General features: G+C 37.7%; 1 long non-coding RNA gene across 1 annotated transcript in view; it reads left to right on the top strand.

The window, feature by feature from the left end:
* Positions 1-16,900, top strand: part of LOC120888606 (uncharacterized) — a 37,244-nt gene extending 20,344 nt beyond the window's left edge. Inside the window, exons 3-4 of the long non-coding RNA XR_013440396.1 lie at positions 5,023-5,073; positions 15,689-16,900. This is a non-coding gene — a long non-coding RNA (uncharacterized LOC120888606). The remainder of the gene's footprint in view (positions 1-5,022; positions 5,074-15,688) is intronic.
* The last annotated feature ends 11,000 nt before the right edge of the window (positions 16,901-27,900 follow it).

A 27,900-nucleotide genomic window follows, 5' to 3' on the forward strand; every position in this document is an offset into this window, starting at 1 on the left:
TTTCACTTAGCATTATCTTCTCCAACGCTATCCATTTACCTGCAAATGTCATGATATTATTCTCTTTTATTGCTGAGTAAAATTCCATTGTGTGCCACATTTTTTTAATCCATTCATCTACTGAAAGGCATCTATAGACAAAAATCCTGAACATGGCTTATCTGGGTACCCAAGATCAATTCCTTCCCTTCCTTTCCAGGTTCCAGACATACCTGCCTTCTTACAGATCTGAAGGGAAGACAGCCCCTTCCTTTCTCCCCTGGATTTTGTCCATGTTTTCTCAGCCTGTTCTCAGGAGTGGCTCAGATTACCACTTATCAGAAACTCCTTTACCACCCTGTACTTCGTCCTTGCCCCTATTAGATAGTGACATGGATTTCTGTGGGGGACAATTACCTTGTTTTCCTGAAAGCAGAAACTATGTGTGTGTTGCTTCCATTGGGTACCCCATCCATAGGTCAGTGCCTGGTATGCAATGGACACTTGATAAATATTTGGTCACCAAAAAAAAAATATATTAACTTGAATTCAATTAATAAAACCTACAATGTAAAATAAGCAGATTGAGTAGTAATGAAAATTAATAGGTATTCACAATTCTATCAGGTACTAAATGCATGCACTGATTATTTACTTTACCCATTGGTTACAGAGGAGTTGGGTTTGTCAGCAAGCATATATAATTTACAAGCTGGCATAAAATAGTTGAAAATTGGTACTTGAGAATATATAAATTTAAAAAGGCAAGGCCAGGTAAAGAGCTAGAACAAATATTTAGATTAAAGAGTCTTACAAGGTTAATGAAATTGAGCTGTAAATGTGATTCTATGCTTGCCAGGGGCCAAAGCAAAAATGAAAATATGATCCTGTCTGTGATGGTCATTGACCTGAGGGGGCAAAAAGAAACTGTTCATGGCTTTTTTTTTTTGAAGAGACAGCACTTCTTTTCTCCAAGGTTCCTTGAGCAACTTGGCAGTCTTCCCAAACCTACAGCATTAGAAGGTCAGAGATTGTGTTTCCAGATTTTTCTCCTTTCCTAAAATTTCCATCTCATTATAATTAAAAAATGAGCTTAATGCATGATCTTTCCAAGGGTTAAGGTGGTGGTAGGGGAATGTCTAAGTCTGCCAGGCCCTAACTCAGTGTGTCAGGTATTCCAATTGACCCTGCTCTCATCCTGACTCTACAATTACCAGCCTGTGATCCAGGATGAGTTACTTGTGTTCCCCCAGGCTCAGCTTTTTGTCTGCAGGGGGCTGCTGATGCCTCCTTCAAAGCATAACTGAGAAGATGAATTAAATAACCCTGCTAGCTGTGCCTGGCAGGGCCCTGTTCCATAACCGATTCTCTCTAATGTGTTTCTTCCTCCTCTAAGGATTGGCCTAGGAATCACTGGAGATGTAATGTGCTTTTGAAAAACCCTCATATGTGTGGGTGTGTGAATATTCTAGAGATTCAGGAAGAGAAGAGGTCCAATCTAGTAGTTTAACAAATAAAAAAATGGAAGAAATCATTGCATTTATTTCTGTTTTTTAGCAATTTCCTCTTCTAGATTTTACTTTTTTTTTGGGGGGGGGCTTATTTTTACCTAAAGCAAGAAAACAAGGAGGGCTTCATATCCAGTATTGTTTTCAAGGATATTTCAGTGAATATAAAATTTTAAAAGTATGTATGTATGTAATTTTTTAAATATCTATTTTTGCAAATTAATAATTATGTCAGTGATTCAAGCCAGTGAAAACAAAACAGGAAGTTGTGGAATTCATGGTCAAGAGTCCACAGTGACTCCACAGTGGAGTTTATGCTAGGGTTCTCCACCCTCTCTGTTCTTGACATGCAGAGACTAGGACCCTGTTTAACTGAACTCAGTTGCTACCAGAGATTTCTCTTTCTATAATACTCTCAACTATTAAACCAATTATTATTTTTGTGTGTGCTAAACTTCTGAATTCAAATAGCTCATAACCCAACTTAAGATTATAAATCTATGTTACCTGGGCAAATTCTTCTTGCCCTTCTGATACCTTCAAGCTTGATTTGTTCATTAAAGAAGACCATGAAAAATGCACAGCTTCTTTAGGAGCCATATGAAACTTGGAGGTTTCTGGGCCCAAGTCTCAGAAGCACCAAAGTATATTACCCACTGGTTACCAGCACTGTCAACAGAGGGGCATGACTATTTTGCAGAGTAATTTCCTCTGTAGTTTTTTTTTTTTTCCTCATTTAAAAGAAAATATTCTGGTAGCACAACAAATCTAAAATTGGATGTTATGTATGTGTCTCATTATGGCTTTGTGGACAAAGGAACTAAAAACAATGGTAGTTTAAAAATAAAATAGCTTTGTTTCCTCTGGCAGTGTCAGAAATGTGGACCCTTCACCAGGAGAAAGGGTGCTAATTGTGTGGCTGAACCACATGAGCAATGATGCATCTAGCACCAAGCATTGTAATTAGTAAAGGCTGAGTGGAATTATACGCAGAAATCCAGGATATTTATGTCTGTTTAAAACATTTAGATTTACTAGTCCACAGACATGAAATTAGAAAGGTCTTAATGACTAATGTCCACCCAGAAGTGACGGTGGCCTGACTGGGAGGCCACTCTGTTTTGAACATCTGGCATTTCACTGGGTTCAGCAAATTTCTATCCTTGAATATTTTGGACTTGGACTAGTAACCCCCAAAGGTGGCCACTCAAGGTTGTCCTTCGAGGCCCGTGAAATACTAATGCACCATCCTGCACCAGGACGGCAAACCGACATTCGCGGCACTGTGCCACCATAGTGGCACTTAGTAGGGCATCTGCAGAGCATATGAAAAGCAATAAAATGAAGATGGACATATAATCTTCCCCTTGCTGAGTATTTACTATGTTAGAAATGGCTCAAATGATTTCAGTTATATCAGCTCATGTAACTTTTAGAGTTGGTATTACTATTATTCCTGTTTAGTAGAAAAGAAATGGAGGTACAGAGAGTTTATGTGACAGCTGGCATGGATCATGGAACACATATTACAATCTAGGGGTCTCTGGGTGTGGATTATTTCTTCTAAATTGCCACACACGTCTCTATATTTTTGGTGGAGAGAGACACTATGAACCCTGGGGCACTTAACTATTGAGCCACATCTCAGGGTTTTTTTTTTTTTTTTTTTTTTTGGAGACAGAGTCTGGCTAAATTGCTTAGGGCCTCACCAAGTTGCTAAGCCAGGCCTTTAACTTGTAATTCTCCTGCCCTAGCCTCCAGAGTGGCTAGAATTACAGGTGTGTACCATGCCTGGCTTCTCTACCTAGTTTTGATAGTTATCAAATTATTAACAATAAAGAAAGATGAAGGCTGGTGTTTTAGTCCTAGCTCTCCAGCTTTTTTCTTATGTGACCTTAGACACATTATTCATTCTTTGGCCTTGTTCTGTATCAGTCAAATGCAGAGTGTTGAATTAGATGGTTTTTAAGTTTCCCCTTATCATTACATTGTATGAGTCTGTGACTAATGGGAATTCTTTGGATAGTCTGGATAATCGGAGAATAGCCGTGATGATTGTGACACACTTTGGCATCCCTACATTTTATAAGGGAGAGTTGTTTCACAGTGATTCAGGACATGGTGGTATAGTGGCAAGTACCCTGGACTCAACATCTGGTAACTTTCTGGAAGATGGGCAGAGATCACAGTGGTACCTTAGTCTGTTCAGGCTGCTATCACAAAAAGCCATAGTCTGGATCCCTTATAAACAGCAGAAACTTATTTCACACAGTTCTGGAGACGGGGAAGTGTAAGATCAGGGAACCAGCAGACGTGGTGTCTGGTGAGGGACCATTTCCAGGTTTATAAATGGCACCTTCTCACTGTACTCACAGGGGGGAAGGGAAGAACTCTTATCTTTTATGGGGAAACTAATCCCTTTCATAGAGCTTCCACTCTCATGACCTAGTCATCTCCCCAAAGTCCCTGCCTCCTAACACTGTCACTTGGGGGATTAGGTTTCAGTATGTAAATTTTGAGGGGGTGCAAACATTCTTACCTTAGCAGGTGGTAACCCATTTTACCAGGTACACGTAAGCTACAGAGAATTTCTGAGTATACATACTGTATATGTATACATATATGCACATATATGTATACATATATTTTCCTTTGTACATGCAAAAGCCTGGTTATTTTAGAATTATTGAAAAAATATTAATAAGCAATGACTAACTGCAATAAAAACTGCAACAAACACTAGCATAGGACAAGGGCTCATTGAAAGGAGCATATTTGCCTCCCATTGTGATGGACCTGGAACATTCCAAAGTTCTGCTCTCCTGGGCAGGTGTTTTTTGTTTTTTTTTGTTTGTTTGTTTGTTTTTGTTACCAGGGATTGAATTCAGAGGCACTTGACCATTGAGCCACATCCCCAGCCCTATTGTGTATTTTATTTAGAGACAGGGTCTCACTGAGTTGCTTAGCACCTTGCATTTTATTGAGGCTGGCTTTGAATGCTTGATCCTCCTGTCTCAGCCTCCGAAGTTGGTGGGATTATAGATGTGTGCTACAGCACCCCGGCTCCTGGGCAGGTTTTAAGGTCCTTCTTAATGCCTTCCCTGGTTCTTTTCTTGTGACTCTTTCTCCAAGACACAGATAGCTGGGTGATGATTCAGGACTGAAGGCACATGTCTGTTGTCACTCTGCCCCAGGATTGATCTGGCCATTTGTGTGCCTCATCTGCAGGAGCTATGAGCAGCTCAGGGGGCTCCGACTTGCTCATGCTCACATAACTATGACCTGGGCCTGAGGCTGCAAAAAATTCAGTGCCCCATGAATGTTTTCTGGTAGAATGCAAACCCTTTTGATCTCTTTATGCCTAAGACACAACTAGAGTAAATGTAGATATTAACCCCAACAATTGTATAAGAAGAAGGAGGAGGAGGAGACTGAGAAGAATAGCTACTGTTGTTGTTGTTTTAAAGGAACTCAACAGAGTGTCAAACCATAGTTGGAATCTAATACATTTGACCTTCTTACTTATCATTTCTAGGCTGAATATGAACCCTGGACCTGGGATAAAAAAACTGATGTTTTCAGCCTGGTAAGTTATAATAGCTCAGTTCTGGCAGTATATTCCATTTTAATCTTTATAGCAGTGGTTTATTCAATAATTTGAACTTCATTGCACTTTTGCTCTTATTTGATAAAATGCATGGAATGGAAAAATGAAATTATGAGAGTGCTGATTTTAATGATAAGTAATTTGGTCGCATAAACTTAATTCAATTTAGAAAAAGATGGAAACCATTAAGATGCCAAGAACTGGGGCAATTTATCCTTAATTGTACATTTATTGATCTAAAGCCAGTGAACTGTGGTTTAATTTTCAAAGCAAAGAACAAAATCATAGAACATATACAAAATTCTAGAAATACTGATCAAAGATTTTGTTTAAGATAGGAGGTGAGTAGAAATTTTTAATAGCACACTGAAGATTGAGTCCCACTTAGAGAATGTATAATGATGCTGTCCAATTTTCACAAATATGAAAATTTCAGCCATGTACTCTGTAAGGAAATTGGGAACTGTATATGTTTTCCTAAATTCCCAGTCCCCAATGTAGACCTTATCCTCACCGTAACAGAGAAACTCTACGAAGTTTTGGTCGGTGGCAAAGCTCTGTGTATGAGTTTGTTAGGACTGTTGTAATAAAATACCGTAGGCTGAATGGCTTCAACGACATGATTTATATTTTCACAATTCTAGAAGCTGCAAGTCCAAGATCAAGGTGATGGCAGGTTTTCTGAGGCTTCTGTCCCTTGGTTTGCTGATGGTGATCCTCTCAGGATCCTCACATGGCCTCTCCTCAGTGGGCCATAATCTCTTCTTCTAAGAACACCAGTCATGTTGGATTAGAGAAAACCTGTGTGACCTCATGTCACATTAATGACCTCTTTAAAGGCCCTACCTACAAATATAGTCACATTCTCAGGTTCTGGGGGTTAAGACTTTGACATACAAAATTAGAGAAACACACTAGTATGGCTGTACGTATATACATGCCTGGATAACCAATGTGATTCTGCAACCTGTACCCTTGGAAAAATAAGAAATTATACCCCATTGGATTCAAATGTATGATATGTCAAGATCATTGTATTGTCATGAGCAACTAATAAACAAAACAAAACAGAAAAAAAAACCCCACAAAATTAGGGAAACAAAATCCAACCCATATCACTATGACATGACCCGAAGTTAGTGACTCTAAGCTCATTTTCTTTCTTTCATTTATTTATTTGAAGGAAATAGGACAGAGTGAAGGTAACCAAAAACAAAGTCATATTTGGGAGTTCAAGGTGGGAGCAGGTGGCTCAGAGCACCAGAAAGAGAAAGGAGAGAGAATTTTCTTTCTCTAAAGCAACATTTTGCTTTCCTGCTATTGATAGAGTCTAACAAAACAAATTCTGTGGTTTTAAGCAATGTGACCCCAGCATAAAATTTGTAGAACTGGGCCAGGCACATATTCCTGCTCCAAGTAATCATACAATGGCTGTTACACTGCCGAATAACTAAGGCATCCAGAGAGCTTTAATCAACCTAATCAGGTCATCCTGGGACTTAAAGGGGTTCTGGTTACAAATCTTCAAAAGCTCTGAACTACTTTCTGCATCCACAGGCTAAAAGGGTTATTAAATTAGTTGCACAGAGAGACAGAATTAATGCTACTTGATTGAGCTAAGATCATCATATTTTAAAAAGCAATTAAAATTGTTCTGACCTTTGAAAAGTAAATCACTAAATTTTTATGTTACATTTGAATCTGAGAAAAGGCAAATAGTGAATTTAATAAGTATGAATGAGTTATGTAACTAAAGAACTTTCGGAGGGCTTTAATATATAATTTTCTTTAAAAAGTAATTTAGAGATCATAAAATCCAGATTTTTACATTCTTTTTCATGTTGAAGAAGGCTGCCGCTTCATATGTATGAAATGTATCACAATGTATTTTTTTTGTGCCTATACCTATCAACAAATATATATTCATATTATATTAGCCAAAATCTCATTCATAGTTCATTTTTCCAAGTGTTCAGGAGTCATTTGCCTTGACACTTTGAGTGCATGCATAGAACAACAGGAAAATAAGCAGGCCAACTTCTGAGAAGCAAAAATATATGTTGAAAACTAGTTGAGCACTCAAATATTCAAATTTAAGTCCCAGCAGAATCCCTTAGTTGTCAATCAAAGCAATAGATTAATTTCTAATGAGCTTAATAAGCCTCACTTTCAGCATATAAATTAGAAGTGGGTCTTGACCAAAAAGAGGTGCAAAGAAAGCAGTGAGGTGGAGAGAAATCACAACAGAGACGGAATGTACTGGAAGAAGAGTCAATTCTATAAGCTTTGATGGGCCTGAAAGCATCCCTGTGTGGCTACTTAGATTAGAGCAGTGATCTAGGGTCATCAACAGAGAGTGGTAGTATTGCTAGCTTCTATTTAAGATTGCAGATGAAGCTAGACACGGTGGCTCATTCCTGGAATCCCAGAGATGTGGGAAACTGAGGCAGGACTCCAAGTTCGAGGCCAGCCTCAGCGACTTAGTAAGACCCTGTCTTGAAATAAAAAGTAAATAAATAAATTAAAAAAAAATGGGAACATAATTCAGTGGTAAGTCACCTCTAGGTTCAATACCTAGTACCCCCCCCCAAAAAAAGAAAAATAATCAATCAATAAAAAGATAGTAGATTAGTATGAAGTGCACATGGTGTCTCTGAAAATTAGGTTATGTGAACTGTTCGCTTATTCATGAATACCTAGATGATACATCAAGCAAGTGCTGTTTATTCATTAACCAGCACAGGTTTATTGATTACTCTCTTTGTCAGGCACAGTTTTAGACTCTATGGATGTACTGACAAACAGGCATAAAAATCTGTCTTCATGCAGCTCCCTTTTAGTTCAGGAAAGACACAATAAAAAAGTAAATAAGTAATTTATTTATGCAGAATATTTGTTTAGAATAGAGACAGTGTTGAGTGCTGTGGAGAAAAATAAGGCAGGGAGTAACATGTCCAAATGAGGAATATGTTGGTTCCAAAATCCTCTTGAAGAGAATCAAAGGGTTTGGTAACTAGAGCAGCAGAAGAGAAAACAGAAATGGGTATTAGGATGCTAATTGCGTTATCAAAATGCACTGGGCTAATAAGATATTTCATCTTTCTTTACTCTAGTTGTCGTACTCTAAAAAGAATTTATGCAGTTTCCTGTTGACAGATAAGCTGTAAAATAATTTTACAATATAAAAATCATGAACATCAATTTGCTCAAAATGTGCACTGGACAACTAAGATATTCACAGTACACTGTACCACATTTGTTGTCATAAAATGCCAGAAATGTGTAACTCTCCATATTTTTGTAGTGCCTCTAGCAGGGTCCTGCATAGAGCAGGAACTGATAAATGTTACTGAAAAGTCCCCATCATTCCCAAACTACATCTAATGGGGTTGGGGACACATCTCCAGGTCAAAATGGTGGACAGCCAGTTGATGTATAGTGAGTGGACTTTGAAGCAAAATCCAGTGGGTGGTCCAGGCAGAGAGAATCTTGTGGGCAAAGGTGGCCTCATTCAGGAAGCATCATGGGACTTACAGGAAATAGAAGGAAAGAAAGAAAGGTGCATCTGGCAGGTGCATTAGGGCAGTTGCTCAAATTCTGGGAGTGGAAGAGTCTGTCTGCAACAAAGGACTGGAGTTGCAAAGTCATGGCAGGTGCAGCTGCCAGGGGTCTGAGGCATCCACCTACGCCCAGGCTATGAAATGGGGACTTTATCCTGTAAACAGTGGCTGCCTTTGTTTTTGAGCAGAGGATTGACAAGATTAAAACAGCTCTTTAGGGAGCCCTACCCTGTGTCAACAAAAGGAACAAATTGGAGAGGACCCAAACTGGAAGCAGGAAGCTGAGAGATTGTTAGTAGAGGCATTGAGACAATGAGAGTCTGGAAAAATGGGAATGGAAAGAGGACACACAGTTTCAAAGATTAGTTGGTGGAAGAACTAGGTGGGAACTAATAGAATATGGTAGCTGGAGAGGCTGAGACAGGGAAAAAGAAAAATGAAAAAAATAAGCACATTTGAAGCTTGGGCTGAAAGAATAACGTTGACAGAAATAAAACAGATGAACAATATAAGGGAAGTCAGATTGGAAGAAAAAATAATTTCCATTTTATACTAAGGCAAGGTGCTATTATTGATGGCACAGGACGGAATTCATATTTCTGTATAGACAATCTTTCACTTATGATGATTTAAGTTACAATTTTGCAACTTTGTGAGAGTGTGAAAGCAAAATGCATTTGGTAGAAACTGCACTTCAATTTTGAATTTGGATCTTCCTGGGCTATTATTGGCAAGGGGCAGGTTGCTGTCTCCATGCTGGGTAGTGGCAGGAGCTATCTCCATGCTGGGTAGTGGCAGGAGCCATAGCTCCCAGTCAGCTATGCATTCAACAGAGGAAACAATCAATACAGTGTACTGTATGACCAGTGTTTTTTGGATACGGGTATTCAATAAATTATAAGAGATACTCAACATTTAAAAGATGCTCTGTGTTAGATGATTTTCCCCACCATAGACTAATGCAAGTGTTCTGGTAGTCTAGGCTAAGCTATGCTGTTTAGTAGTTTAAGTGTACTAAATGCATTTTTGACTTGTGATATTTTCAACTTACAATGCATTGATCAGATATAAATCAAGGAACATTCCCCAGTATCAACTTATACAGGGAGTTTGCTGGGCATGTTTCCAGGTATAATATATCAGTTGTGCTGAAGCTAGAAAAACCTACTAGAAATCCACATGGTTAGAGATCTGCAAACACAGGTGGAATGAGGGTAAGGCTACAGAAATAGCTTAGGAAGTTCTCCATGTGGAACTATGCAGAGCAAAAGGCACATAATGATGCCTTTTATTCTCCTGTTTAATTCTCTCTTGTGTTACTTAGTTTGAAGTCGCACATCTATAATTAAATTCATGAAATCTTTAGTGTTCACTTCTTTTCCTCATTAGTAAGCTTTATTTTGAAATGTCATCAAGCAGTGTTTTGAAATAATTCTTCAAATGATGTTTTTATCCACAGTCTTAGCTTATATATGTGTGTGTGTGTGTGTGTGTGTGTGTATGTGTGCATATATATAGGCAAACATATACATGTATAAATACATATGCATTTTTTCCCATTTCCTTTGCAGAGTCAGCAATATACTGGAACAAAACCAAAACAAGATCGACTGTTGCATGTTTTTATCATCTAGTGTTTGAGGGAAGGATTGGCAAACTGAATTGCATTGGTATTATTAAAATTCATGAGCTAGAGAATTACCGATGTGTAATATTCAAAAATGCTGTGGGTGCTAAGAATCATTGACATATTCCCTAGAGCTTTAAGCATCTTGGGAAAAATGTTAAAAGTCTGTCAGGAACATATTGGGTTTTCCTAAAGCATATGGTGATGAAATAGAGTATCATTTTATGAGAAAATATTGTCATACTAGTTTCCTGGCCCAACATGTCATAGTCTTTTCTATTTCTATTTTGTAATCATGTTTTAGGATGGATTTCACTCATGGTCTTGAAAGACCGTGGGGTTTCAAACCCTCTCTCTCTTTTGGCCGTTCCTTGGTTTTTCTTCTTCCTTCAAGAATCTTTTGTTCTTTACAGTGAAATCTTCATCCTGTGCTTTAGACTGGAGGTGTGTGCTTTGATCAAGGTTTTGTTTTGACCATGCTAAGGGAGTTTTCATCTGCCAGTTCTTTCTCTCCTACATGGTGTGTGTGCTGCTGTTTTATCCTCTTTCTGAAGTAGTTGCTTTCATCTTGATCCTGGCTGGGTTGCAAGAATGGAAGTGGTTATTCTCTAGCTTGCATCTGAAAAAAAAATCCATTTTTATTTTAAGAGGATGGTAAGTAAAAAAAAAAAATATGTGTGTGTATATATATATATATATATATGTCACTGGGCCCTTTACCACATTCTGTTTGGTTCCCTTGGGCTCTTTTTAAACACTGACCATGTTCCCAGAGCTGGTCTAACCCACACCACCCTGTTGCAGGCGGTATTGTGGGTTGGCATCCTCTAAGGGTGTCTGGCTGGTAAGCTCAATTTCAAAATTCCTGGAACTGTCATTCAACTGTTTTCTAAGGCCACTAAGGAGTAAGGCACCCTTCCCCGAAGGCTTTGACTGTCTTAGAGTTTTGAAAGTCTCGTGGGTATTTCTAGTTGGCTGTGAATTTCAAATTCTTTGCCGTCCATGCTCAATGATTAAAAGCTGATGAGCTTTCTTACTTGGGGAAGCTGTGATGTAATGCATAATTCCTTCCTTTTCCCCCAGTGTGGACGATGAAAGTCTCTTCTTAAAGGCATTTGGGACACAGCAGGGTTGTGATTTCATACTGGGAAATGAACTGGGAAAACATGGCTGAAACCTGTACCAGAACAAAGGTCAGGGAGCTCTGCCTCTGTCTGGGCTTTGTCTGTTTTGGGGAAGAGAGTTATCTTTGATTTGCAGCAAGACTGCAGGCAGGAAGTTGCAGCCTGTTTAGGGTGGTTAGGAACAAGGTGTCAGACAAACATTCCCTGAAAGTCAGTAAATTTCCAGAGGGCTGGTTTACATAGAAACCATTTAAAAATATCATTAAAAAAATCTATAAATATTATTTTTAAAAAGACCATTAAGTGGTCAGATTTTGGAGGAGACATTTGGGAATGAAGAGGAAAAACAAAACGTCTGGTTTTCATTCAAAGCCGCTCATGACTCACATTAGAGCGTGGTATGGCTTTTTCCTTGAGTTGAAAGATATTTCTGTAGGTGATAGAAACTTGCTGAAATGTCAAAACCTCCTCTCTTCACAATAGAAATTAACAGAAAATAAAATGCCTCCTCATCCTTCCCTTGTTCTCTCTAATGCAGCTCTGTCACCAAGAATCCAAATCTAGGAGGACACTCAATTACATACGGTGTCATTAGAGCAGGATGGGCCAGAATGGAAAATATGGGCTTCTTAGAAATATACATGTGAAATAGAATAATAAAATAAAATAAAAACAAAAACCCAGTGACTTAGGAAGCACCAAACACACTGAGACCAGGGCCCTGGTTTACTTCTTTCTGCCCACCTTTCTTATTCCTTTTCTTTCTCCTTTTCTTCCTCAATTTCTCTGCTTTCTAGATTCATTCTGTTCTCCAACGATCTCAACACATGAAGTGTATCTTTGACTTTGCAGTTGATCCATTTGCAACCTGGATCACTGTAAAAGTACTTAAATTGGCCTGTAAGTGTCACTGGCATATCTAAGGTACAGTGCTGATGGTGCAAAAAATATTTTCTATCATAAAATTCAAAAGAAGTGGGGCTGGGATTGTGGCTCAGCGGTAGAGCGCTTGCCTAGCACGGGCAGGACCTGGGTTCGATTCTCAGCACTACATAAAGGCATTATGTTGTGTCCATCTACAAAAAAGATTCCCTCTCTCTCTCTCTCTTTAAAAAAAACAAATTCAAAAGAAATCAAGTTCTCCCAAATCGTTTTACTTTCCCATCTTGGATCCATTTTTTTTTTTTTTTAACCTCAGTTATACTGTACTTAGAAACCTCCATGTTTCTTCTGGAGCTGATACTTTCTTCTAAAATATTCTTCCCCCTATTTCTTACTTATTGAAGCCCTACTTATTCATTTAAGTTCAACCCCATTATCCTTTCTTCTGGTAGGTCATTTTTCAAAAAAATATTTATTGATGGACTTTCTGTATGTGGAGTAATGTTTTGAGGCCTGAGGACATAGTTTAAGCAAGGTAGACAAAGTCTCTGCTCACATAGGATTTACGTTCTGGGAGTTGGAAGTAGCCATTGAGAAGCAACCAAACACTTAATTATGTAACATGTTCAGGATTATAAATATAAAATAAAGGACGGGAAGAGGTTGGAAAGGAATAGAGTAAGACCAAAGAGGAGAACACATTTACTCTTCTTTTTATGCTCTAAGATAATGTAACCATACTTTTGAAAATCACTAACTTTGTTGGGTGGTCCCGCAACTGGGGAGCCTGAAGCAAGAGAATCTCAAGTTCAAGACCAGTCTTGGCAACATACTGAGACCCTGTCTCAAAATGAAAAATAAAAAGAGCTGGGGATATAGGTCAGTGGTAAAGCACCCCTGGGTACAATCCCCAGTGCTACAAAAACAAAACAAACAAAACAAGAACAACAACAAAAAACATACATACCTTCTTGTACAAGGGAAAATGACATAAATGTCTTATATATTGTAAACTGTGTGAAGACAGGAAGTTGTTTAACTTTGCATTTATGGAGACCTTTTATACAGTAGGCATACTATCCATGTACAATAACATGACATCAGTAGCACACAGGAAGCTGGCAGTTTATCCTAACACCACCAACACATGTTGATGTCAAAAGCTCTAAGTCATGTGAAGAAGTGCAAAGAGGGTGAGGTGTCTAACGACGAGAACAAGAGGTGACAATGAGGCCAAAAATCAAGCAATGGCTGGAGTCATGTCAATGGCAGGGATAGAAGACTCCTAAGGGGCAGGCACATGGCTGAGCCTGTGCTGGGCAGGAAAGAGATAGAGGAAGGGGAGACGGAGTACAAGGACCTTTAAAGACCAAGATTTTGAATAGGAATAGTAGACAATTTTGAACTTCTGTGGTGCTTCTTTCCTAATTACCTTAAGTAGTGTTTAATATTTTATGTTTTTTTCCTTTAATTGGGATAACCTTTTAATGAGTGTTACCAAGACCAGATTTGTTCAATATTTCAGCTATATCCAGAGTGTTAGGGTGGGACAGTAAGAGAGTTGGGGACTAGGCCAACAAGGAAATATCCTTATGACTAATCATTAAGGAACTCATAATAGACTATTGTACTGCGGATCTTAGAAACATTTTTCTTACTGACATATGCAGGATTTTCAGTGTACCATGCACTATTCTAGGTGTTTAATTTATATCAACTCAACCCTATATAAATCGTGCCTATCTTCCACATGAGGAAATGAAGGAATGGGAAGGTTAGGAATTTGGCCAAGGTCAGTCTGCTGTAAGTGGAAGTGCTGACATTGAAATCTCAACCTCTGGCTCCAGTGCCCATGATCTTACCTGATTCATGATGCAGCCATGGGATAGTGGTAATGCAAAATCCGCTTGCTATGGTTTAGATAGTAGGTGTCCTCCAAAAGCACATATGTCAGACAATGCAAGAAGGTTTAGAGGAAAAATGAGAACTTTAACCCAACCAATGAGTTAACTGAGTAGAAACTAAAAGAGGATAGGGTGCAGCTGGAGGAGGTGGGTCACTGGGGCGTGCCTTTGGGGTATTTTTATATATTGTATCTGGCAGTAGAATCTCTCTCTGTTATCTGATCATAATGTGAGCTACTTCTTTTTCCACACTTTCCCATCTTGAACCCCAAGGAAGACCCAGGTGCCTATGGACTGAGGCCTTTGAAATTGTGAGCCCTCAAATAAAGTTTTCTTTCTCTACAGTTGTTTTGGATGGGTCTTTTAGTTGCAGCAGAGAAAAAGCTGAACTAAACGTCACTTAAACACTGTCTCCTACTTGCTGGTTTAGAGGGTAGCAATACTGATCCCTTTCTAGGACTCTTTCTGTTGGAGTGATATCTAGACTATGAATCTGCAATCACATGACGTCTCGTCTCTGTCTTGCACTTTATGGGGTACAAATACTTCCACCAACAATCTCTCACCTTGCTTTTTATAATAACCTTGGGAGGTAGTTTTATTGCCTCTGGCCTTCATATAACATAAAGGAGTCCCAGCATGGTCACTCTGCAAAGTGGGACAGAGCCAGATGCACGGATGGGGCTGTGGACTGCAAATTCCTGTGCTCTCACCCCCTGTTGAGCAACTTCATAGTTCTATGACTTAGAAATGGGGGTTGGATAAAGGTTCAATTATTTTACCTTCTCACTTCGAAACAAGCCAGATTTGTCCAGCACATTAGTTGTCTGGTTAGATAGTGGGTTAGTGCTACCTTCATTTAGAAGTCATGTTCAGAGAAGATCTTAAGTCTATAGTTACTCTGACTTCCTCTATTAGCCTCTTGGTTTTTCAACTTATCTAACAACTATGCTAGAAGATGGTTACCTATTTATGAAACTTTGTGAAGTGTCACAAACTTTTTTTATCTTAGTGAAAGCAGTTTTCCCTGGTATCAATCTTGTTTGGTAATTACATATGAATGTAAGAAAAAAGTCTAAAACACATTATTTAAGTGAACAAATAGGATCTTGATATTACATATAATAATAATATTATATATATATATATATATTATATATAATATAGTGATTGAAATTGCTTTTTAGATGATGCAAAAAGTATTTTCTTTACCTGTCTCTTTCTCCCCTTTGTTGTATGAGTGTTCATGAAGAGTAAATGAGACTTTGGAAATCCATGTGTTTTATCCAGATTTCAGACTTGGTAATAAAAATTCTGAGTTTAGAGAACTTAGGCGGGGAAAACTAACGCAAGCTTTTCTTTACTTCATCGAATTCTCCGCTGGTTCATAAAGTTGCTAGCATAGCTGTTAGAAATGTCTCACTCATGAAATGAGGTATCGATTCCTTGGTTTATCCTTTTTCTTCTCCTGACTCAGATTTCCTTTCATTTCCACAGAAGGGAAGGGAAGAAATGAACTACTGGAACTGAATACTGAAATGATGAAGAATAACAAAGACCACAAAACAGCAAAGCTAAAATATGCTCACTTTAAATCTGGTCTGATTTTTATATTAAGATTAATTTTGGTGGAAAAAATTTAGTCTCTTTTTATTCTGAAAACCACCATGTACACTAATAATATATCATTAATTAACAGAGGATTTTTTCCCCTCGGATCAAAATGATTCCTGGACTTTCGGTAGGTAATATCACAAAGATATTGTGATATAGAAAAGAGATAATGGCAATTTTCTTGCAGTATGAAAACTTTGAGGGCAGAGGCCCACTAAAAGGCTGTCTGACAGCAGTGTCCCTGCTGATTTGAGCCCTACCAACCAGATTTCCTGATTTCAAGTTGAGAATCTTGATTTGTATATGAAATCCCCCAATTAAGAGTTAGTACCCACTTTGGTGGTTGGTATCTGGCCACGGAATGTAAGTACTGTTTGATCTTAGTTTGGAAAGAGCTGGATTTTGCCTTAGATAGAGGATGCCTATCCAAAACCAGAAATGGCAACAACAAAGCCCAGAGAACATGGGAACAAGAGGTGACATATAATTCTTTCAAAAAACTCTTCTCAGATGTCAACAGGATCATTGTTTTAGACCATAGTCATAGGAACTGGCTTTATATCCACATGTGCAATGATGGTGGTGTGGGGAGGGATAGAGGGAGTGAGCTACATAATCAGGTAGAAATGAGTGAACTTGCTAGCCTTTTTCATGACTGTTCTCAAATGTCACTTAATGTATGATATAGTTACTTTAAAACCAAATGTAAATGCACCACTAAAACAAACAACAAACCAACCAGCTGTAACATCTATGCTTTCCAACACAGCTTCATAGCACACTGTAACAAATATATTCAGAGTGACGCTTGACAACTTTTAACAGTAGGTTTATTGTGGGTAACTGCCAATCAGAACAGTTACAGATCTGTAAAAAAAAGTACAGATATGCTGACACACATCAGCTAAATTTAGACTATAAATTTATTGAGGGCAGAAGTTACATTTAAAAAAAAAATCTTGCTACTCTGCTTAGCATTTTAGCTGTAATAAGGATTGAAAAAATTTGTATTGAATTGAAAACAATAAAAAATTGTCATAGCAATAATTATAATCAGGGCAGCTCACATTTATTGGTTGCCTTTTACAAACCTGATGTGGGGTTAAATATTTTACAAAATGTATTTTACTTAGTTTTTATATAATGTAGAAGATGGAAATCATTCTTGCATTTATGTTACAGATGGGGGGGGAGGGCAAAGGAAGCCAAAGGTTAAATAACTTGTGCCAGACATAAAGGGGCAGAGAGGGGACTAGCTTTGACGCCACACCATCTTTTATTATTATCAGATGTGGATTGGTAGGTGTGAATGAAGAAAATAAGAGGGGAAAATTGGAAGAAAATTATTTCCAGCTTGTCATCCTGAGCGACTGGGAGAAGACTGCTTTATTCTCGATGGAATTGGAGCTTCATCAATAGTTGTCTTCAGGATCTTGTCCCAGAGACAAAATGCTTCCTTTCACAATAGGGACTATCTATCTGCCAGTTTGCATTCACCCTTGACCAAAAGATGGAGCACTTTTTTGTCTTTATCTTTTATTGATTCATCTGCCTGGAGATGAAAGGGCAAGCGAGAACATTTTTTTGCCTCTGACAGCCATCTTGCCTTTTCTTCTAAAGCAAGCTAGAGGGATTAAGAACTCAGTTAGATGTAGGAGAGATGATTGAGAGTGGGGAGAGAAAAAAGAGAGGAAAATGTCACTCAGCTTTTCAGACCCTTCCAGTGGGAAGCAAAGAGCTCAATAGATTCTTCAGCACAGGAAGACCTAGTAACAATTTAATGAGACCACCAGACAGTGGTATTATGGGGGTGATCGGCAGTATATAATTATTTCTAATGTGCATGTATGGTTAGGGCTTGGAATGTATCACAGTGCTGTCCGATGCTATGGAGGCAGAGATGAAACTAACAGTTCTCCCTGTTGACTGGGGCAGAAACCAGCCTAAATATCCCGCCAAGAGATAAAAACATGAAATGAAGAGTTTAATGAAATTAAAACTGAGCAGGAGAAAGTGGGAGTCTCTGTTAATAAGCAAGCTTTGAAATATTTTAAATTATTCTTTGGAGGAGACGTACTAGATTATTCACTTGGAAAGAAGTGTCTCAAGCTATCTTTCTATCTTGCTTTAAGAACTTGGTGGTGACTATTGCAGAGATTTTTACCACTACCTCATAATCAGCTTTAGGAGATACTTAGGTAATGAAACACTTTGCAAGGAAAGCAAATAAACAAAACATATTGATGCTTCTGGCACAAACGTATCTACTATTGTCCCTATAATGTAAGGAACCCTTCCAACAACATTCTGGAAGAATGCTTTTGGCAGAATTTGAGAATCTGTCAACATCAGATTGGTTGAAAAATATCAAAACTATTATACATACATTGTCAAGAACAGTTGAACAGTCTTAGATTTGAGAATTAATGACAATAATTTATTTAAAAAATATATGAACTCAACACATCTAAATTTCCATAATTATCTCTTCGGATATAATAATAAAAATTTTGTTCCAATTAGTCTTCCCTTTGGTTGATTAGAATCTTATCTCTTCTTACTGGACACCTAGGTAATTTAAGTGGCTCTTTCAAATGTAAAATCTTAGCTGAAGTATACATTAAATTGTTTCATCATGAAATCCAAAAATTCATAATTTAGAATTCAGAATAATTTAAATCATGGAAATGCTTTTTAAAACACATTTGGCTCCGGCTGGGTGCAGTGGCACACACCTGTAATTCCAGTGGCTCAGGAGGCTGAAGCAGGAAGATCATGAGTTCAAAGCCAGTGTCAGCAACAGCTAGGTGCTAAGCAACTCAGTAAGACCCTGTCTCTAAATAAAATACAAATAGGGCTGGGGAAATGACCCAGTAGTTAGTGCCCCTGAGTTCAGTCCCCAGTACCCCCTCCAAAAAAAAAAAAAACAAAGCAAACAAAACAACAAAAATTTGACTCTGTACTTTATTATATGAAAGTGACACAAAAGTTATTATAGCATACTGGTAAGTACTTTAACAAAGTGTTTTATGCATATAAAATCTAAAGGCTAATGAGAACATCTTTCTACATAAATAGACCTTTAAAATGGCTTTACATATATATTTTTTTTACTTAGGACATGAATTGAAAAAAACCTTCTAGCCATCTAGCCTTGAGATGAGACTGACCCCATTATGGAGGAAATGTCAGACTGTCTCCAAGTCTAGACAACTTCTAAGCCTGAAGCAGCTTCTGTTCCCAGTCAGGTTCTAGAACCATGGAGAGTTCAAAACTGGGGAGAGACTGTTACTTTGGTGTTTAGGAGTTTAAATTCTGGAGACAGATTTAAGATGATAGTTTTGCAATCTGCAGTTATGTGACCTTATTCAAATTATGCAAACTATCTGTGCCTTATTTTCACCATTTATAGAAGGAGGATGATAAATAATATCTTCATCATAAGAAGATTGAGTGGATTAAATGAGATAATTTAGTAGAAGACATGACATGATATTCTCCCAAAGAGAAGCCCTCAAACTATTAGCTGTTTTTTTATTATTAATAGAATAGAACCACTGTCTTCATTCAGTCATTAAATAAATCAACTTAAGTGTTACCATTTCATTTTACTCTTAAAATAACATCTTATTTATTTTATTACATGAACAAAACACAATAATTAGAGTTATAAATAATAAACACAAAACAATAACAGGAAGAAAAAAATTGTTCTGAGTCATACCAACCAGAGAAGACATCTATATCTTTGACACTGATATATTTACACATGGAAAATTTTTTCCCATGCCAATATGTATCTCTATGATACATCAATAATCACATGAAATCAAAGTAAGATTAAAAACTATACATATGTTGAATATGTCCTTGACTTGATCCCTGACTCTGTCACTCAATAATCCACATGACTTCATACAAATTACTGGCTTCTTTATTTGTTGGGGTCTTTGTACAAAAAAAGAGATATCAAAAGGATCTTTTCCAAAGTGTTCTGGGGATTAAATAAGCATTTATGTTAGTGTAGGGCACTTTGTTTTAAAAATTGCTGTGTAGGATTTATTTTTTCAAGGATTTCATAAACAACCCTTTTAACGTAAAATTCCAGGATGGAGTGTGCATCTATTTCTGTGATGACTCTTCTCTCTCTGCCATTTCAATTTATTATGCTTTTTTTAAAAAAAATTATTCTAATTTGTTATAGATGATAGTGGAATGCATTACAATTCATATTACACATATAGAAAACATTTTTCATATCTCTGGTTGTATACAAAGTATATTCACACCATTAGTGTCTTCATACATGTATTTTGGATAATTATGTCCATCACATTCCACCATCATTTCTAACCACATGCTCCCTCCCTTCCCCTCCCACATTCATCTATTCCTCCCATGCTCCCCTTCCCCACCCCACTATGAAACAGCCTCCTTATATCAGAGGAAACATTTCGCATTTGGTTTTTGGGAATTGGCTAACTTCATTTAGCATTATCTTCTCCAACTCCATCCATTTACTTGCAAATGCCATATTTTTATTCTCTTATTGCTGAATAGCATTCCATTGTGTATATATACCACATTTTTTTTTCATCCATTTATCTACTGAAGGGCATCTAGGTTTGTTCCACAATTGAGCTACTGTGAATTGTTCTTCTATAAACATTGATGTGGCTGTGTCCCGGTAGTTTGCTGTTTTTAAGTCCTTTGGGTATAGACTGAGGAGAGGGATAACTGGGTCAAATGGTGGTTCCATTCCAAGTTTTCCAAGGAATGTGCATACTGCTTTCCATATTGGCTGCACCAATTTGCAGTCCCACCAGCAGTGTATGAGTGTACCTTTTCCTCCACAACCTCACCAACACTTAGTGTTGTTTGTATTCTTTTTTTTTTATATCTTTTTTTTATTGGTTGTTCAAATCATTACAAGGCTCTTGACATATCATATTTCAAACATTAGTTTCAAGTGAGTTATGAACTCCCATTTTTACCCCAAATACAGATTGCAGAATCACATCGGTTACACATACACATTTTTACATAATGCCATACTAGTAACTGTTGTATTCTGCTATCTTTCCTATCCTCTACTATCCCCCCTCCTCCCCCATTTCTCTTTTTATCCCGTCTACTGTAATTCATTTCTCTCCTTGTTTTTTTTTCCCCCTTTCCCCTCACAACCTCTTATATGTAGTTTTTTATAACAATGAGAGTCTCTTTCCATTTCCATGCAATTCCCCTTTTCTCTCCCTTTCCCTCCCACCTCGTGTCTCTGTTTAATGTTAATATTTTCTTCCTGCTCTTCCTCCCTGCTCTATTCTTAGTTGCTCTCATTATATCAAAGAAGACATCTGGTATTTGTTTTTTAGGGATTGGCTAGCTTCACTAAGCATAATCTGTTCTAGTGCCATCCATTTCCCTGCGAATTCCATGATTTTGTCATTTTTTAATGCAGAATAATACTCCATGGTGTATAAATGCCACATTTTTTTAATCCATTCATCCATTGAAGGGCATCTGGGTTGGTTCCACAGTCTAGCTATTGTGAATTGTGATGCTGTGAACATCGATGTGGCAGTATCTCTGTAGTACGCTCTTTTAAGGTCTTCAGGGAATAGTCATCATGGGAACAAATATTTACCCCTCACACTTCAGATAGAGCCCTAATATCCAGAGTATACAAAGAACTCAAAAAATTAGACAATAAGACAACAAATAACCCAATCAACAAATGGGCCAATGACCTGAACAGACACTTCTCAGAGGAGGACATACAATCAATCAACAAGTACATGAAAAAATGCTCACCTTCTCTAGCAGTCAGAGAAATGCAAATCAAAACCACCCTAAGATACCATCTCACTCCAGTAAGATTGGCAGCCATTAGGAAGTCAAACAACAACAAATGCTGGCGAGGATGTGGGGAAAAGGGTACTCTTGTACATTGCTGGTGGGACTGCAAATTGGTTCGACCAATTTGGAAAGCAGTATGGAGATTCCTGGGAAAGCTGGGAATGGAACCAACATTTGATCCAGCTATTGCCCTTCTCGGACTATTCCTTGTTTGTATTCTTAATAGCTGCCATTCTGACTGTGGTGAGATGAAATCTTAGAGTAGTTTTAATTTGCATTTCTCTAATTGCTAGAGATGATAATTTTTTATATATTTGTTAATTGATTGTATTTCATCTTCTGAGAAGTGTCTGTTTAGTTTCTTGGCCCATTTGCTGATTGGGTTATTTGTTTTTTTTTTTTTTGGTGCTTAGCTTTTTGAATTCTTTATATACCCTAGAGATTAGTGCTCTATTGATGTGTGAGGGGTAAAGATTTGCCCCCAAGATGTAGGCTCTCTACCTCATTATTTCTTCTGCTGAGAAGAAACTTTTTAGTTTGAATCCATCCCATTTATTGATTCTTGATTTTAATTCTTGTGCTATAGTAGCCATATTAAGGAAGTTGGGGCCTAATCTGACATAATGAAAATTAGGGCCTACATTTTCTTCTATTAGACGCAGGGTTTCTGGCCTATTCTACATAGGATCAGTGTTGAAAGTCTTAAAATTGTAGATAATTTAGTAATTGATAAATCTAGCTCAGCTGAGACAAAATATACTCACAGGAAGATTATTTTTCTGGGTAGGAATTATCACATTTGGAGATAAAACTGAATCTGATGCTTATTCATATCCCCATGTAGCCATATACTCATGCTTTGAATATTAAAATTCAATGATGTGAAATGATAATAATTGTCCATAAGTAGCATTCACCAATGCAGAGAAAGCTTACTTGCTATTCTAAATGAGTTATTCATGTTCTTTTACTTTAGAAGAGGCAATTGAATGAGCTGATAATTTTTTAATATACTATTGCCTATAGTATATTAGAAAACCTTTTCCACTTTGCTTTTATGCCCTTATAGGTTTAAGCATCTTTTTGGTGAAGCTGGTAATTTGCTGTTTGGTATTTGTCAGTACAAAGTGTGTTATGGCAAAGGATGGAGGAAATGCTCCCAAACCCTGAAATCTCTCCAGCGATGATTAGAACAGAAACTATCCATTGCAACTTTATAATTAAAGCCCTTAATGAAATACACATATTAAATGAGCTTTCTGGGGAAGCCTCCCTTTCTTCTTTTTCTTTTTTAGAAGAAAAATTCATTTAACTGAAACTAACAAAGGGAAGGAAATGTATGTACCAGGCTTGAAATTTTGTTTGGAAACAATTGAGTTCTGCCTTTCCCAAAATATAGATTGTGCAATTAATGGGGAACTTGGCTAGAGCAAGATTGTTGTCAAACTGCAGCTAGATGTTTTGAACTATTTTTAGTTATTATGCTGTTTGTACTTAATAACATTTAACATTCACTTACATGGAAGCTATTGTTTTAAGATATAATGAAGAAATTGCTGATATTATTTTGGGAAATAGTCAGTATTTAGTTAAAACAAAACAAATAAAATCTAAAAACAATAACAATTAAAAAGAACTCCCTACTCTCAGAAGAAACAAATATCCTCAGATTTCCTGACTTTAAGTGGAGGTGAAATTGTGTTATCATTTATAACACTAAAATTCATTACGTAAAAAATGAATTCTGAAGAAGTAACATTTTTAATTTATAAAACATTTAATACTTTTCTTTCCTCCTCTCATTTTTTCTTTCAATGTATCTAAGTAAGCCTAATTAAGTTTTATTTGGTATAGAAAATTAGGGGAATGATTTTGCTAAATAAGAATGACTTTCAACTAGCATTGTCAGTCAAAGGGCTTCTTCTAAAGTGTTTGGGAGCATAGGTCCTCTCTTTAGTAGATAGTTTCCATGATGCTCTCTCTCTGTCACTCCTTCCCACTTAGAGGTAGTAAAAGATGGGTTGTGCTCTGTCCTTGTCCAGTACCACATGTCTCCATCCATCGAATGGACAGGCAGTTGTGAGCTGCCGAGCTACTGAAAGACCTTTGCTATAACATCTTAGCATCTGTGTGCAATCTACTTCCCATACCTAAGTGCATATCGCAGCCAAAGCAAAGAGAATAGGAGCTCCATCTCTGGATCTTGCATCCCTGCACTTGGAGTTCAAGCTTCTGTGCTGTCCTAGTTTCCTCTGAAATCTGGACTCCCAGTGAGTCTGTTTCTGGAGTATTCTTAGGATCTTAACTCAGCATTTAAGCAGATAACTTCAAATTGTCACAAGTACTGAAAATCCAAAGGTTGTATGGCAGCCTGATTGTGGCTCCTCAAAAATAAATAAATAAATAAACAAAAATAAAATAAAATAAAAGGGCAGAGGCTACCTTTTTTTCCTGCTGTGGATATGACTGGTTCAGGAACTAATGCAGGGGAATGAGACTCACCTGAGATGGTCAGTAGGCACTGCCACAACTGCTTCTCTCTTCCTCTCTGTTTAAGACAGAATTTGCAAGGAGTACGAGTGTGTGCTAGTTTGAGTGAGTGTGCTTAACTTGTACATCTGTTAAAAACCTAGTCATGGATAATGATAATAAAAGTAACAATACAATGCAGACGTGAGAATTAAAATAAATACAATCCCTGGCCATTCTTGAGCCCATCCCATTTCCATTTTCTACTCTTTTGGATATTGCTGCTTACAAATCTTCCAACTCTTTACTCTCTTATTTTTAAATAATGTTTCTCAACAGATATTTCTAGAGCTTTCAATTTTAGATATTATCTATTCATTGCCTACTAATCTTTCCAGTACAGACACATGGCATAGTTAGTTAAATCCCTTGTAGTGCATACTTCTTACTGTGCTCATAGTTGAGCCATGTAGTGACTCGTAAGTACCTAACAGACACTTGGTGAGTGCTACACGCCAAAGGTTGCTGGAAGTGATCTCTGGGTAGAGGATGGAAGTTGGGCTACATTACTCCTCCACTTAGAAGAACAGTCCAAATTCCCACTGTGCTGCAGAAGATCTGGCCCCTGGCCAGCCCCAATGTGCTAACTCCTTATCTGTTCCTCCAGTGTGTTTTTTACTCTGGTGTCATTGTGCTTGCTCAGAATGCTAGAATTTATAAAGCCCACTTTTATTCCCTGATCTTCTCGCCAGACCCCTTTTGTCTGAGTGACTTTTCTTGCCTTTTACTCATCTTCAGGTCCTAATCTTCCCTGAGCCCTAGAAACAGTTAGATTGTCACAATGTGCTCCTATAGCTCTGTGTTTTTTCCACAGTGTTTCCTGTTTATTCCTTGGTTTACATCTGTTTTTCTCAATGAGATGTGGACTCTGTGAACATGGGGTCTGTTTGGTCTTATTCTGAAAAGGCCCTGGTATTTGGCACATAATAGACATTTTAGTAGTTTGTGATGGGGTCTCTGGGAAGAATGACGGTGGTGTGAGTATACGTGAAAGTATTGCAATGATTCAGGCTGGAGAAAATCTTTTGCAAGGGTAATGAGTTGTTTACTTACATGAAGTAATTCCATTTCTCCTTTACAAATTGCTTAACCTTAAACTGGCGGAGGCTTGTAGCAACCATAAAATGAGAGGCAATGTGGCTTTGTCGATTGGGCCACCTGAATCTAAGAGTCCAGTTCTTAGATTTTTGCCAATGATTCCAGGCAGCCTTGAAGAGGTCCATTAAAATCAAGTTGTGTTAAGATGGTGGTCCCTGGTTTCTAATCTCCAGGCTAGTAAGGAAGACAGGCTAGCAGCAAGTGAACACATTCATGAATATGTACTGGCAGATGGAAAAGCTGGTGTTCAATTAGAGACCAAGTGGTGATGGAGAGAAAGAGGGAGGCCTATGTATGTGGTCCGGGAAGGAGGACCTGAAGGAGTCTCATTTAAGTATAAAGTCAGGGATGGGGTATTCCCATTAAGAGAAGAGGAAGTGCCATCTTTATAAAAGGTGGTGGGTAAGTGACTGTGTCTTTATTGAGCATGGTTAGGTCTAGGACTCAAAAGGAGTCCATTGTGATTGGTGCAGAGGATACAAAGGGGGACAGAAGTTTGAGAGGTAGACAGACCCTATTATTTGAGATTATGGAGCCAGTACTGCTCAACCTCTCTCTCCATAGGCTGCTATTCTCAACCTGTTGGTTTCCTCTCTGCAATGAGATGAAAGAAGTCTGTGCGGACAATGGAAACTCTGACACTTTTTAGCTTCTGTGTGCGCGTGCACACAGATGGCTTTCTCAGTGAACGAAAGAATGCATTGATTTACATTTATTTTCTTACATAAGCTCCTTACCTTGTTGAAGAACTGCATCTTTAGTGTACAATGTAAAAACATTAAAAGGGTTTCAGTGAATGTGAATGTGAACTTGTTGGTGAGGGAGTAGGGGGCTTGGTGGCACGATCAAATTCACTTTTCAGAGTGGTTTCAATGGCTCCAGAGGAGAGTAAAATGGTCAGAGGACAGGATATTGGTCAGGACCAATAGTCTAGGAAAGAGACAACAAAAGCCTGAATGATGATGGTCACAATGGAAGTGAAAGATGAGTGGACAGACTGAGATTTATTTTCAAGGTAGAATCCATAGGAGTTTTTCATAGACTGGGGTGTGGGGAGTTAAAAGAGGGTCATACAAGTATGCTTCCTGGAGTTTTTCTCTGAACAACTTGGTGACTATTGATTCACATTGTCATGTTTTAGATGGTATCAGTGGACGATGAATGGGATTAGCATTGAGGAGGTGGTATGCATGGGCATAAATAGAAGAAGTTATTATGACGGAATTTTAAGTAGCAGGAAATGTTATGAAGGGATATATAGAGATAAATTCTTTAACTCTCTTAATTGGTAAGTACTGGTCTATAATAGTTTGTAATGTATAGTCTGTATTATTACTTATAAAATGCTTTTTCTGAAAACAAAAAGACAAGCTCAAAAATGTGTGTGGAGATTCGTAGGTTGAGTGGGGTTAGGGCTCATTTACTAACAGAGGAATCTTTTCATCATGGATGATTCAGTTATGGGACTAAACCAAGTTACATAGCTGTCATCATCTTGATGTGTACTTCTGAATGTTGAAATTATAAATGTTAAATCCATGAATACCCAGGGAATATTCAGGGTGAGGAATAAGTTTCATCTTAACTGTCAGCTGAAGAATGTTTTTGCAGATGCTTAGAGAATTGTTAGAGGCTGCGTCTGGATTTGGTGAAAAGATGGCTGACATTCATTTTCAGTGTGGGAGAACACTGTAGCGGAAGCAAGACAATGCTGATTCTCTACATCTTTCAGGTGTAGAAAATGAAGTGGATAAAAGCCTTCACCTATGTGGCGCTGGACATATCATTTCAAGTACTGCAAAATGGAATGAACATTAAACATTGAAGATACTGTCTATGTGATTAAAACCTAGAACAGTTTCTAAAAGTGGGAATAAAATAATCTTGTTTTTTTTTCCTTGACTATAACATTTGAACCAAAGTCATCTGAGATATCAATGTGTCTTTGTTCTGGTTAGGTATAGAAAAACAGTTCAATTAATATCAGATTCTATAAGTCTGGTGGGGCCAGTGTCCATGAAGTTAGATCATGTGGTTATCTGATGCAATCTGGTGGACTGTTCTCAGCTTCTCCCATTTTACTCTATGCACAAAGATGGCTTGCTCTCTGTTGACTCATCTCAGTTTAATTAGTCTCTATCATTCCTCCAACTACCTCTGAGACTTTCCCAGCAAATGAAAATCTTTTGCTTCCCAACCTACAGAAGATTTAAGCAACTGCATAAAGCATTATGAAACTGCAGACTAGTTGGATTCATTAGAGTCAGGCTGCATTTTTTTTTAAACATTAGGGAGGGGACTGCCAACCTCTGTTCATGTGATAGAGATAAGGAGGCATAAATATGATATTAGAGATGATTGTCCAAGGACTCTATCAAGACTCCATGCATAATGGCAAAAATATTTATTATTGTAATAAAGCAGGAGGAGAATAATGATTTGGGGAAATTACAAATCGCATCAATTTGCTGGCTGAAAGTTAGCCTCATTTTCTAGCAAAGAGAAGACCATTGGTGATTTTTATAATTTAGACCACTTTGTCAAGGAGCTGTGGAACTTATTGATGAACAAAAGGAAAAGGGCCAAATTCAAAATACGTTATTTTTATTTTA

Source organism: Ictidomys tridecemlineatus, chromosome 6 (genome assembly GCF_052094955.1).
Source record: "Ictidomys tridecemlineatus isolate mIctTri1 chromosome 6, mIctTri1.hap1, whole genome shotgun sequence".
NCBI lineage: Eukaryota > Metazoa > Chordata > Mammalia > Rodentia > Sciuridae > Ictidomys > Ictidomys tridecemlineatus.